At 40.4% G+C, this 12,720-nt stretch overlaps 1 non-coding gene across 1 annotated transcript; it reads right to left on the reverse strand.

Moving 5' to 3' along the window:
- Positions 1 to 10,740: 10,740 nt before the first annotated feature.
- LOC130950471 (small nucleolar RNA R71) lies at positions 10,741 to 10,844 on the reverse strand. The gene has a single exon (XR_009073603.1). It is a non-coding gene; the product is annotated as a small nucleolar RNA R71 (small nucleolar RNA).
- Positions 10,845 to 12,720: the final 1,876 nt, after the last annotated feature.

The following is a 12,720-nucleotide window of genomic DNA, read 5'->3' on the forward strand; positions in this document are numbered from 1 at the left end:
TCACCATGGAGAAGAAGCATGAAGAGCTTCTCTCAAATCAGAGACAAACAGAGCCCCCACAGTCAAACTTTAAGTTTGGTGTTGGGAGGCCACAACCAAACTCTAAGTTTGGTGTTGAACCCCCACATTCAAACTCTAAGTTTGGTGTTGGGTGGTTCCAACATTGCTCTGAGCATTTGTAAGGCTCCATGAGAGCCCTCTGTCAAACTACTGACATTAAAGAAGCGCTTGTTGGGAGGCAACCCAATGATTATATTTTGTCCATTTCCCTTGTTATTTTTTTTTTGTAGGTTGATGATCATGAGAAGCCACAAGATCAATTGAAAAAGCAAAAACAGAATGAAAAACAGGAAGAAAAACAGCACACCCTGGAGGAAGAACTCACTGGCGTTTAAACGCCAGTGAGGTTAGCAGTTGGGCGTTTAACGCCCAGTCTGGCACCATTCTGGGCGTTTAACGCCAGAAAGGGGCACCAGACTGGCGTTAAACGCCAGGAAAGGGCAAGAACCTGGCGTTAAATGCCAGAAAGGGGCACCAGCCCGGCGTTTAACGCCAGATTTGGCACAAAACGTGATTTTGATTGCCATTTGGTGCAGGGATGACTTTTCCTTGACACCTCAGGATCTGTGGACCCCACATGATCCCCACCAACCCCACCACCCATCTTTCTCTTCACCACTCACATCCATCCTTCATAAAACCCCACCTACCTCACCATTCAAATTCAAACCACTTACCCTCCCAAACCCACCCATACATGGCCGAACACAAAGCCATTCCCTTCTTCCTCATTTCTTCTTCTTCTACTCTCTTCTTTCTTCTTTTGCTCGAGGACGAGCAAACCTTTTAAGTTTGGTGTGGTAAAAGCATTGCTTTTTGTTTTTCCATAACCATTTATGGCATCCAAAGCCGGTTCAACTGAGAAGACATGACCTCAAGCCCATCACTAAAAAAAAGATGGAGCAAACAAGAGACCCCTCTCATCATGAGATCCCTGAGATACCTCAAGGGATGCACTTTCCTCCACAAGACTATTGGGAGCAACTGAACACCTCCCTAGGAGAATTGAGTTCCAACATGGGACAACTAAGGGTGGAGCACTAATAACATTCCATCCTCCTCCATGAAATTGGAGAAGATCAAAAGAATCATGAAAGAGGAGCAACAAAGGCAAGGAAGAGACATTGAGGAGCTCAAGCACTCCATAGGACCTTCAAGAGGAAGAACAAGCCGCCATCACTAAGGTGGACCCGTTCTTTAATCTCCTTGTTCTTTATTTTCCTATTTTTCGAAATTTCATGCTTATGTTTGTCTATATGTGTGTCTTATGATCATTAGTGTCTTAGTGTCTATGCCTTAAAGTTATGAATGTCTTATGAATCCATCACCTTTCTTAAATGAAAACTGTTTTTATCACAAAAGAACAAGAAGTACAGGATTTCAAATTCATCTTTAAAACTAGCTTAATTAGATTGATGTGGTGACAATACTTTTTGTTTTCTGAATGTATGCTTGAACAGTGCATATGTCTTTTGAATTTGTGGTTCATGAATGTTAAAGTTGTTGGCTCTTGAAAGAATGATGAAAAAGGAGACATGTTACTGAGGATCTGAAAAATCATAAAAATGATTCTTGAAGCAAGAAAAAGCAGTGAATACAAAAAAATCTGAGGGGGGGAGAAGAAACGAAAAAAAAAAAAAGAAAAGAAAGAGAAAAAGAAAGAAAAAGAAAGAAATAAAGTTGTGATCCAAGGCAAAAAGAGTGTGCTTAAGAACCCTGGACACCTCTAATTGGGGACTCTAGCAAAGCTGAGTCACAATCTGAAAAGGTTCACCCAATTATGTGTCTGTGGCATGTATGTATCAGGTGGTAATACTGGAAGACAGAGTGCTTTGGGCCACGGCCAAGACTCAATAAGTAGCTGTGTTCAAGAATCATCATACTTAACTAGGAGAATCAATAACACTATCTGGATTCTAAGTTCCTAAAGAAGCCAATCATTCTGAATTTCAAAGGATAAAGTGAGATGCCAAAACTGTTTGGAGGCAAAAAGCTACTAGTCCCGCTTATCTAATTTGGAGCTTAGTTTCATTGATAATTTGGAGTCTATAGTATATTCTCTTCTTTTTATCTTATTTGATTTTCAGTTGCTTGGGGACAAGCAACAATTTAAGTTTGGTGTTGTGATGAGCGGATAATTTGTATGCTTTTTGGCATTGTTTTTAGTATGTTTTTAGTATATTTGGTTTAGTTTTTAGTAGATTTTTATTAGTTTTTAGTTAAAATTCACTTTTCTGGACTTTACTATGAGTTTGTGTGTTTTTCTGTGATTTCAGGTATTTTCTGGCTAAAATTGAGGGATCTGAGCAAAAATCTGATCCAGAGACTCAAAAGGACTGCAGATGCTGTTGGATTCTGACCTCCCTGCACTCGAAGTGGATTTTCTGGAGCTACAGAAGCCCAATTGGCGCGCTCTCAACGGCGTTGGAAAGTAGACATCCTGGGCTTTCCAGCAATATATGATAGTCCATACTTTGCCCAAGATTTGATGGCCCAAACCGGCGTTCAAAGTCACCCACAGAATTCCCAGCGTTAAACGCCGGAACTGGCACCAAAATGGGAGTTAAACGCCCAAACTGGCATAAAAGCTGGCGTTTAACTCCAAGAAGAGTCTCTACACGAAAATGCTTCATTGCTCAGCCCAAGCACACACCAAGTGGGCCCGGAAGTGAATTTTTATGTCATTTACTCATCTCTGTACACCCTAGGCTACTAGTTTTCTATAAGTAGGACCTTTTACTATTGTATTTTCATCTTGGTTCTTCTGGTTCCCTCTCTGGGGCCGAAACCAATGATCACTTTTGTTCTTATGTATTTTCAACGGTGAAGTTTCTACACACCATAGATTAAGGTGTGGAGCTCTGCTGTACCTCGAGTATTAATGCAATTACTATTGTTCTTCTATTCAATTCCGCTTGTTCTTTGTCCAAGATATTCATTTGCCCCCAAGAACATGATGAATGTGATGATTATGTGACGCTCATCATCATTCTCACTTATGAACAAAGTGACTGACAACCACTCTTGTTCTACAAGCAACCAAGGCTCTAGTGTTTATCTCTTGGATTCTTTAACCGGAATCTTCGTGGTATAGGCGAGAACTGATGGCGGCATTCAAGAGAATCCGGAAGGTCTAAACCTTGTCTGTGGTATTCTGAGTAGGATTCAATGATTGAATGACTGTGACGTGCTTCAAACTCCTAGCAGGCGGGGCGTTAGTGACAGACGCAAAAGAATCGATGGATTCTATTCCGGCCTGACCGAGAACCGACAGCTGAATTCCGCGTGCTGTGACAGAGCATATGCAATCGTTTTCACTGAGAGGATGGGAGGTAGCCATTGACAACGGTGAAACCCTACATAAGCTTGCCGTGGAAAGGAATAAGAAGGATTGGATGAAGACATTAGGAAAGCAGAGAGACGGAAGGGAAGGCATATTCATGCGCTTATCTGAAGTTCCTACCAATGAATTACATAAGTATCTCTATCTTTATCTTTTATGTTATTTTCGTTCATCACCATACCCATTTGAGTCTGCCTGACTAAGATTTACAAGGTGACCATAGCTTGCTTCATACCAACAATCTCCGTGGGATCGACCCTTACTCGCGTAAGGTATTACTTGGACGACCCAGTGCACTTGCTGGTTAGTTTTGTGAAGTTGTAGTGATCACAATTTCGCGCACCAACGTGCTAGTAAAGGTCAAAGGCCTTTACATCCCTGCTGATTTCATAATCCTAGACACTGGGAAGGATGAGGATGAATCCATCATCCTTGGAAGACCCTTCCTAGCCACAGCAAAAGCTATGATTGATGTGGACAGAGAAGAGTTGATCCTTCAATTAAATGAGGACTTTCTTGTGTTTAAAACTCAACGATCTCCCTCTGTAACCATGGAGAGGAAGCAAGAAAAGCTTCTCTCAATACAGAGTCAAACAAAGCCCCCACATTCAAACTCTAAGTTTGTTGTTGGAAAGCCACAACCAAACTCTATGTTTGGTATTGAACCCCCACATTCAAACTCTAAATTTGGTGTTGGGAGGTCCCAACAATGCTCTGAACATCTGTGAAGCTCCATGAGAGTTCACTGTCAAGCTATTGACATTAAAGAAGCGCTTATTGAGAGGCAACCCAATTTTATTTATCTATGTTATTTCTTATTTTCATAGGTTAATGATCCTGTGGAGTCACAAAAACAACTGCAAAAATTAAAGAAAAATAAAAAAAGCATTAAAAACAGCATACCCTGGAGGAGGAATAAACGCCAGTAAGGGTAGCAGAATGGGTGTTTAACGCCCAGTCTGGTACCATTCTGGGTGTTAAACGCCAAAAAGAAGCACCAGACTGGCGTTAAATGCCAGAAAGAAGCAACAAGCTGGCGTTAAATGCCAGAAACAGGTTGCAGCCTGGTGTTTAACGCCAGGAAAGGAATAAAAGCTGGTGTTTAGCGCTAGAAACAAGCAGCAGTCTGGCGTTAAACGCCAGGATTGCACACTAAGGGCGTTTACACGCCTAAATGGAGTAGTGATGAGAAATCTTTGACCCCTCAGGATCTGTGGACCCTACAGGATCTCCACCTACCCCACCTCCCTCTCTCTCCCCCTCACATATCTCTATAACACTCTACCCAAAACACCACGTACCTATCAAATCCTATTATCTTCCCTATATTCTCTTCACCAATCACCTCCATCCCTCTTCCCCAAAAACCCCACCTACCTCACTTTCAAAATTCAAACATTTTTCCCTTCCATACCCACCCAATTCCATTTAGCCACTCTCTTTTTCTTCCCCTATATATACCCCTCTTCACTCCTTCATTTTCATACATTACAAACACTCTCTTACCCCCTTGGCCGAACCTATCTCTCTCTCCATCTCCTTTATTTTTCTTCTTCTTCCCCTTCTTTCTTTCTTCTTTTGCTCGAGGACGAGCAAACCTTTTAAGTTTGGTATGGTAAAATCATTGTTTTTTTTTGTTTTTCCATAACCATTAATGGCACCTAAGACCGGAGAAACCACTAGAAAGAGGAAAGGGAAGGCAAAAGCTTCCACCTCCGAGTCATGGGAGATGGAGAGATTCATCTCAAAGGTCCATCAAGACCACTTCTATGAAGTTGTGGCCAAGAAAAAGGTGATCCCTATGCAATTCAGCTGGAATTGTCATAGAGGAAGACATCCTCATTGAAGAGCACAAGCCCATCACCAAAAAAGAGGATGCTACAAACAAGAGAGCCAACTCATGGACCTCAACAAGAGCATGAGGAATTCCCTCATCAAGAAATCCCTGAGATGCCTCAAGGGATGCATTTTCCTCCACACAACTATTGGGAGCAACTCAACACCTCTTTGGAAGGCTTGAGTTACAACATAGACCAACTAAGGGTGGAGTACCAAGAGCACTCCATCATTCTCCATGAGATTAGAGAAGATCAAAGAGCAATGAGAGAGGAGCAACAAAGGCAAGGAAGAGACATAGAGGAGCTTAGGCATTCCATTAGATCTTCAAGAGAAAGAACTAGCCGCCATTACTAAGGTGGACCCGTTCTTTAATTTCCTTGTTCTTATTTTTTCTATTTTTCGATTTTTTTGCTTTATGTGCTATCTATGTTTGTGTCTTCATTACATGATCATTAGTGTCTAGTGTCTATGTCTTAAAGCTATGAATAATTTCATGAATCCTTCACCTCTCTTAAATAAAAAATGTGCTTAATTACAAAAGAACAAGAAGTACTTGGATTTCAAATTTTATCTTGAATTTAGTTTAATTATTTTAATGTTGTGGCAATACTTTTTGTTTTCTGAATGAATGCTTGAACAGTGCATATTTTTTATAGTTGATGAGCGGATAATTTATATGCTTTTTGGCATTGTTTTTAGGTAGTTTTTAGTAAGTTTAAGGTACTTTTAGGGATGTTTTCATTAGTTTTTATGTTAAATTCATATTTCTGGACTTTACTATGAGTTTGTGTGTTTTTCTGTGATTTCAGGTAATTTCTGGCTGAAATTGAGGGACTTGAGCAAAACTCTGAAAGAGGCTGACAAAAGGACTGCTGATGTTGTTGGAATCTGACCTCCCTGCACTCAAAATGGATTTTCTGGAGCTACAGAACTCCAAATGGCGCGCTCTCAACGGCGTTGGAAAGTAGACATCCAGAGCTTTCCAGCAATATATAATAGTTCATACTTTATTCGGAAATTGATGACGTAACTTGGCGTTGAACGCCAAGTACATGCTGCTGTCTGGAGTTAAACGCCAGAAAAACGTCATGATCCGGAGTTGAACGCCCAAAACACGTCATAACTTGGAGTTCAACTCCAAGAAAAGCCCCAGCTTGTGGATTGATTAAGCTCAGCCCAAGCATACACCAAGTGGGCCCCGGAAGTGGATTTATGCATCAATTACTTACTCATGTAAACCCTAGGAGCTAGTTTATTATAAATAGAACAATTAACTATTGTATTAGATGTCTTTGATCATTCGGTCTTGTGACCACATGGGGGCTGGCCATTCGGCCATGCCTGAACCTTTCACTTATGTATTTTTAACAGTGGAGTTTCTGCACACCATAGATTAAGGGTGTGGAGCTCTGCTGTACCTCAAGTTTCAATACAATTACTATTACTTTTTATTCAATTCTCTCTTATTCTTATTCCAAGATATGCGTTGCACAACACTTTGATGAATGTGATGATCCATGACACTCATCATCATTCTCACCTATGAACGCGCGTGATTGATAACCACTTCCATTCTACCTTAGGCCGGGCGCATATCTCTTAGATTTCCCAACAGAATCTTCGTGGTATAAGCTAGATAGATGGCGGCATTCATGGGGATCCGGAAGGTCTAACCTTGTCTGTGGTATTCCGAGTAGGATCCTGGGAATCCGGAAAGTCTAACCTTGTCTGTGGTATTCCGAGTAGGATTCCGGTATTGAATGACTGTGACGAGCTTCAAACTCCTGAAGGCTGGGCGTGATGACAAACGCAAAAGAATCAATGGATTCTATTCTAACCTGATTGAGAACCGACAGATGATTAGCCGTGCTGTGACAGAGCATTTGGACCATTTTCACTGAGAGGATGGGATGTAGCTATCAACCAAGGGTGATGCCTCCAGACGATTTGCCGTGCAGTGACGCATAGGACCATTTTCCCGAGAGGATTAAAAGTAGCCATTGATGATAGTGATGCCCTACATACAGCTTGCCATGGAAATGAGTAATAAGGATTGAAGGAAGAGTGAGTAGTGAAGTAGAGTTTCAAGAGGAACACAGCATCTCCATACACCTATCTGAAATTCCCACTATTGATTTACATAAGTATTTCTATCCCTTTTTATTTTCTATTTAATTATTAATTTTCGAAATCCAAAATCAATTTAATCTGCCTAACTGAGATTTACAAGGTGACCATAGCTTGCTTCATACCAACAATCTCCGTAGGATCGACCCTTACTCACGTAAGGTATTACATGGATGACCCAGTGCACTTGCTGGTTAAGTTGAACGGAGTTGTGTCCACACATAGCAAAGAGCCACAAGAATAATTCCATATAAAATAAAGAATACAGTATTGTGAGTATCACAATTTCGTCCACCAATAGTGAAGTTTATGAATGTTAAAATTGTTGGCTCTTGAAAGAATGATGAACAAAGAGAAATGTTATTGATAATCTGAAAAATCATGAAATTGATTCTTGAAGCAAGAAAAAGCAGTGAAAGGAAAAAAGCTTGCAAAAAAAAATATGGCAAAAAAAAATAAAGAGAAAGAAAGAAAAAGCAAAGCAAAGCAGAAAAAGCCAATAGCCCTTTAAACTAAAAGGCAAGGGTAAAGAGGATCCAAAACTTTGAGCATTAATCGATAGGAGGGCCCAAGGAAATAAAATCCAGGCCTAAGCGGCTAAATCAAGCTGTCCCTAACCATGTGCTTGTGTCATAAAGGTCCAAGTGAAAAGCTTGAGACTGAGTGGTTAAAGTCGTGATCCAAAGCAAAAAAAGTGTGCTTAAGAACTCTAGACACCTCTAACTGGGGATTTTAGCAAAGCTGAGTCACAATCTGAAAAGATTCACCCAGTTATGTGTCTGTGGCATTTATGTATCCGATGGTAATAATGGAAAACAAAGTGCTTAGGGCCACGGCCAAGACTAAAAAAGTAGATGTGTTCAAGAATTAACATACTGAACTAGGAGAATTAATAACACTATCTAAAATTTTGAGTTCTTATAGATGCCAATCATTCTGAATTTCAAAGGATAAAGTGAGATGCCAAAATTGTTCAGAGGTAAAAAGCTACTACTCCGCTCATCTAATTGGGACTAAGTTTCATTGATATTGTGAGATTCATTGTATATTCTCTTCTTTTTATCCTAATTTGTTTCCAATTGCTTGGAGACACGCAACAATTTCAGTTTGGTGTTGTGATGAGCAGATAATTTATACGCTTTTTGGCATTGTTTTTACGTAGTTTTTAGTAGGATCTAGCTACTTTTTAGTATATTTTTATTAGTTTTTAAGCAAAATTCACATTTTTGGACTTTACTATGAGTTTGTGTGTTTTTCTGTGATTTCAGGTATTTTCTGGCTGAAATTGAGGGACCTGAGCAAAAATCTAATTCAGAGGCTGAAGAAGGACTGCTGATGCTGTTGAATTCTGACCTCCCTGCACTGGAAATGGAATTTTTGGAGCTACAGAAGTCTAAATGGCGCACTCTTAATTGCGTTAGAAAGTAGACATCCAGTGCTTTCCAGCAATATGTCATAGTTTATACTTTGCCCGAGTTTAGATGACACAAACTGGCGTTCAACGCCAGCATTCTGCCCTATTCTGGCGTTAAACGCCAGAAAGAAGTTGCTAGCTAGAGTCAAACGCTAGAAACAAGTTACAAATTGGCGTTTAACTCCAAATAAGGCCTCTACATGAGAAAGCTTAAATGCTCAGCCCAAGCACACACCAAGGGGGCCCGAAAGTGTATTTCTGCATCATTTATTTGTTTCTGTAACCATATTTACTAGTTTAGTATAAATATAACTTTTTACTATTGTATTAGAGATCTTTTGATCATCTTTGGATCATCTTTTGATCATCCTTGATCTTGGGATCAGGTTGTTTTTCCTATTTTCGAATTCATATGCCATTTAGGGAGGCTGGCCATTTGGCCATGCTTGGACCTTCATCTCTTATGTATTTTCAACGGTGGAGTTTCTACACACCATAGATTAAGGTGTGTAGCTCTGCTGTTCCTCGAGTATTAATGCAAAGTACTATTGCTCTTTTATTCAATTCATGCTTATTCTTATTCTAAGATATTCATTCGCACACAAGAACATGATGAATGTGATGATTATGTGACACTCATCACCATTCTCACTTATGAACGCGTGATTGACAACCACTTCTATTCTACATGAAAACAAGCTTGAATGTATATCTCTTAGGTTTCTAATCAATGATTCACATCGACTCCCCTCTGACAATGGGGCATCTGAATCTGAGATTAGAATCTTCGTGGTATAGGCTAGAATCCATTGGCAGCATTCCTGAGATCCAGAAAGTCTAAACCTTGTCTGTGGTATTCCGAGTAGGATCTGGGAAGGGATGACTATGACGAGCTTCAAACTCGCGACTGTAGGGCGTGGTGACAGACGCAAAAGGATAGTATCTCCTATTCCTACACGATCGAGAACCAACAGCTGATTAGCCATACGATGTCTGTGCATGGTATTTTTCATCCGAGATGAGAAATTCGACAGTTGATTTGCCGTACAGAAACCGTAGAGGACCATTTTCACTAAGAGGATGGGAAGTAGCCATTGACAATGGTGACATCCGACATACAGCTTGCCATAGAAAGTAGTATGAAGGATTGGATGATGGCAATAGGAATGCAGAGATTCAGAAAGAACAATACATCTCCATACGCTTATCTGAAATTTTCACCAATGAATTACATAAGTATCTCTATCTTTATTTTATGTTTATTTATCTTTTAATTATTAAAGCTCCATAACCATTTGAATCTGCCTGACTGAGATTTACAAGATGACCATAGCTTACTTCAAGCCGACAATCTCCGTGGGATCGACCTTTACTCACGTATGGTTTATTACTTGGACGACCCAGTGCACTTGCTGGTTAGTTGTGCAAAGTTGTGAAAAAGAGTGATATTACAATTGTGCGAACCAAGTTGTTGGTGCCATTGAGATCACAATTTCGTGCACCAAGAAGCTAAAGCACAACACTCCGGAGAGGACCTTATAGAAATTTTCAAAAACGAAGCAGACATGGCAACCGAGCCCAACAATGCAAGGAAGATGCTTGGTGACTATGCTGCACCAACTTCCAACTTCTATAGAAGAATCATCTCAATTCCTGCCATTGGAGCAACCAACTTTAAGCTTAAGCCTCAATTAGTTTCTCTAATGCAGCAAAACTGCAAGTTTCATGGACTTCCATCAAAAGATCCTCATCAGTTCTTAGCTAAATTCTTGCAGATCTGTGTACTGTTAAGACCAATGGGGTTGATCCTGAAGTCTACAGACTTATGCTTTTCCCCTTTGCTGTAAGAGACAGAGCTAGGACATGGTTGGACTCACAACCAAAAGAAAGCCTGAACTCTTGGGAAAAGTTGGTCAATGCCTTCTTGACCAAATTCTTTCCACCTCAAAAGATGAATAAGCTCAGAGTGGACGTCTAAACCTTCAGACAAAAGGAGGGTGAATCCCTCTATGAAGCTTGGGAAAGATACAAGCAATTAACCAAAAGATGTCCTTCTGACATGTTTCCATAATGGAGTATCATATGTATATTCTATGATGGTCTGTCTGAAATGTCAAAGATGTATTGGATCATTCTGCTAGTGGATCCCTTCATCTGAAAACACCTGTAGAAGCCCAGGAACTCATTGAGATGGTTGCAAATAACCAGTTCATGTACACTTCTGAAAGGAATCCTGTGAATAATGGGGTAACTCAGATGAAAGGAGTTCTCTGAATGCCATATTGGCTCAGAACAAAATATTGACTCAGGAAGTCAATATGATTTCTCAGAATCTAACTGGATTGCAAGCTATATCCGGTAGTGCTAAAGAAGCCTCCTCTGAAGGAGATGCTTATGACCCTAAGAATCCTGCAATGGAAGAGGTGATTTACATGGGAGAATCCTATGGAAACACCTATAACCCTTCATGGAGGAATCATCCAAATTTCTCATGGAAGGATCAACGGAAGCTTCAACAAGGCTTCAATAACAATAATGGTGGGAGAAATAGGTTTGGCAATAGCAAACCTTTTCCATCATCTTCTCAGCAACAGACAGAGAATTTTGAGCAGAGCCTCTCTGGCTTAACAAATATAGTCTCTAATCTATCTAAGGCCACTCTCAGTTTCATGACTAAAACAAGGTCCTCCATTAGAAATTTGGAGGGACAAGTGGGTCAGTTGAGTAAAAGAGTTACTGAAACTCCTCTTAGCACTCTCCCAAGCAATACAGAAGAGAACCCAAAAATAGAGTGCAAGGCTATAACATTATCCAACATGGCCAAACCTGGAGAGAGTGAAAAGGCAGTGATTCCCAGTGAAGAAGACCTCAAGGGACGTCCACTGACCAATAAGGGTTCCCTATTGAGGAACCAAGGGAATCTGAGGCTCATACAGAGACCATAGAGATTCCACTAAATTTACTTTTGCCATTCATGAGCTCTGATGAGTATTCTTCCTCTGAATAGGACGAAATTGTTGTTGAAGAGCAAGTCGCTCAGTATCTAGGAGCAATCATGAAGCTAAATGCCAAGTTATTTGGTAATGAGACTTGGGAGAATGAACCTCCATTGCTCATCAATGAACTGAATACATGGATTCAATAGACATTGCCTCAAAAAGAAACCAGATCTCGGAAAGTTCTTAATACCTTGCACCATAGGCACCATGAAGTTTGAAAAGGCTCTGTGTGACCTGGGGTCAGGTATCAACCTCATGCCACTCTCTGTAATGGAGAAACTAGGGATCTTTGAGGTACAAGCTGTAAGAATCTCACTAAAGATGCCAGACAAATCAATGAAACAGGCTTATGGACTTGTAGAGGATGTCTTAGTGAAGGTTGAAGGCCTTTACATCCCAGCTGACTTCATAATCCTATACACTGGGAAGGATGAGGATGAATCCATCATCCTTGGAAGACCCTTCTTAGCCACATCAAAGGCTGTAATTGATGTGGACAGAGGAGAGTTACTCCTTTAGTTGAATGAGGACTACCTTGTGTTTAAGGCTCAAGGATCTTCCTCTGTAAACATGGAGAAGAAGTATGAAAGGCTTTATCTGATTCTCTCCATACAGAATCAAGCAGAGCCCCCACACTTAAACTCTAAGTTTGGTGTTGGGAGGCCACAATCATGCTCTGAACAATTTTGAAGCTCTGCAAAGAGCTCACTGTCAAGCTATTGACATTAAAGAAGCGCTTATTGGGAGGCAACCCAATTTTATTTATTTATCTGTTAGTTTATGTTTTTTTTAGGATGATGATCATGTGGAGTCACAAAAACAACTGCAAAAATTAAAGCAAAATCAAAAACAGCATAAAAAATGTCATACCCCTGGAGGACGAGCTTAATGGCGTTTAAACGCCAGTAAGGATACCAAAATGGGCGTTTAACGCCTAC

This window comes from Arachis stenosperma, chromosome 1, assembly GCF_014773155.1.
Source record: "Arachis stenosperma cultivar V10309 chromosome 1, arast.V10309.gnm1.PFL2, whole genome shotgun sequence".
In the NCBI taxonomy this organism is placed as follows: domain Eukaryota; kingdom Viridiplantae; phylum Streptophyta; class Magnoliopsida; order Fabales; family Fabaceae; genus Arachis; species Arachis stenosperma.